The sequence below is a fragment of the Petaurus breviceps genome, unplaced genomic scaffold (assembly GCF_028583685.1).
Source record: "Petaurus breviceps papuanus isolate PSGF00001 unplaced genomic scaffold, PetGlider_PUasm1.0 90333, whole genome shotgun sequence".
NCBI lineage: Eukaryota > Metazoa > Chordata > Mammalia > Diprotodontia > Petauridae > Petaurus > Petaurus breviceps.
The window spans coordinates 218160-220402 of NW_027187220.1; positions in this window are offsets into that span (position 1 = coordinate 218160).

Genomic DNA, 2243 nt, shown 5'->3' on the forward strand with positions numbered 1-2243 from the left:
GTGGTGGCGGGAGGCGGACTGGAGGCAGAGAGAGGGGGTTGTGTTTGCGTGGTAGTGTGGGGGTGGGGTTGGGGGTGGGGCGCGGGGGCGGGGGTGGGGGGGTGGGGGGCGGGGGGGGGGGGGGGGGGGGGGGGGGGGGGGGAGGGCTGCCTCACATGCTCCAGGGCCTTGAAAGTCACTGGCTGCCACAGGTCAGTCACACAGCTGGTGACTGGGGTGGCCGTGGCAGAGTCACAGAACAACAGTTGCATCTTCCCATTCCGCATCAGGTATTTTTGAAGTATGGCCGCAAACTTCATTTTTTCAAAGTCTTTGAAATCTACCTCAAGGCCACCATCAGAGAGAGTGGGGCTGGCAGGGAGTACGGCCTTGGTCTGCTCCATCTAATGGCTTATGGTGACTCGCTTCTCAAGGGCTTTCAGCAGCCACTTTCAGTGCCTCAAAGTCCTGGTCACTTCCTTCCCAAGGTTTCCTCCCAAGAGCAGTATTGGCCCTAGTGACAAAGGGAAAGGCCTCTTCAGTTAAGACAACGTTGGCTATCACCGTTGGCAGCCTCACCGGAATGCCAGTGACCAAATGGTTCCCTGGAATCTTCATATGTCAGAGCTTGGAGGGAGCAGAGAAGCCAGGGCCCTTATAAGTGAGGACAGCAAGCCGTACCCAGGGGGTTAGTGGCCAAGACAGCACCAGAACCCAGGGCTCCCGACTGCCAGGCCGCTGATGGGAGCATTGAGCATGTCAGACTACCAGCTTCAGGCTGTGGTTTGAGCGTCCCAAACAGGAGTTCTAAGGCCACAGCTCAGTGTCTAAATCTAATGAAGTGACACTTAGTAGGAATGTCAAATGGATTTCTTGGAGTTCAAGGAAGCCAAGTGTACAAGCACAGGCTGGGGAAGATGTACCTAGATAAGTGTTGATGGGGAAAGAGAGTTGGTTATTTCTATGGGTCAACACTATGAGAAAGAGGGAAGGAGGGAAAGACAGAGAGACAGAGGTAGAGACAGAAAGACAAAGACATACAAAAACAGAGAGGGTAGAGATACAGAGATGAAGAGACAGAGAGAGACAGATAGGGAGTGGGGCAGAGACAGACAGAGACAGAAGGGAGAGAGAAACAAAGAAAGACACAGAGGGAAGCAGGAGGAAGGCTTCCAAGGAGGAGACGTGGAGGAACCCTCTTTAGAGAATCAGAGGAGTTAAGGCTCAGCTGCTAGAGGGGCATTGATTCACACATGGCCATAAAGCTTGGGAGCTCCCCAGGCAGGATTTGAACCCAAGTCTTGTAATAGAACTTGTCCCTGGTGATATTGGACTCAGAAAATGTGGCACTAGTTGTGTGGCCATGAAAAGGGAGGAGAGGAAGTGTGCCAGATCCTGTGCTGAGCCCTTTCCTGGGAGGTAGGTGCTGTTACTACTTCCATTTTCCACATGAAGAAACCAAGACAGACATATGTGAAGTGACTTGCCCAGGGTCACACAGCTATTGTGTGAATGAGGTGGGGTGGAACTCAGGCCTTCCTGCCTCCAGCTCCAGTGCTCTATGTGTTGTGGAGCCACCTGCTGGCCTCTCTGACTGGAGTTTCCCAATTTGTCAAATGGGGCTCACCTGCTTCATGGTATTCGTGGGAGGAGAGCATTTTGGAAAGGACCCTCTTTACTAACCTACTCAGAGGCAGCATGATGAAGGTGGACCTGAGTGTGAGGGCTTGCTTCCTCTCTCCGAGCCTGGAAGGGTCAGAGCAGGTGCCCAGCTTCATTGGCGCCCAAGCCTTGGAGGTGACCAGCACACACTCTGGAGCTCTGCTTTTCAGCCTTACTGATTGATTGTCTCTTCTCTTCCTTGGGCGCCTTTCTGGAACTCCATTAAAGTCTGCCAGCAGCTTTAAGCAGCCCAGGGGATCCACAGAGAGCCCTAGGGGGTAAGGGAGTCTGGCAGGCAGGAAGGCCTGAAGCATTGATTAAGCACCTACTGTAAGCACGGCACTAAGGATACAAAAAGAGCCAGAAGCCAGTGTCTGCCCTGGAGGAAGCCTCCCAGCCAAAGTGTCAGAAGCAGGCCCACCTCTGGGGAAAGGAACTGGGATCTCTTAGCCTAGAGCAGAGCAGAGACATGATGGCCATGTAGGGTCTAAAGGACACAGGGATGGGGACCAGGACAGGAGCAGCTGTGGGCAGCACCTGCCTAGGCCAGGGCTGACAAACCCAGAGAGAGATGGCGGAGCCTCCTGTTGACTCACCACTCA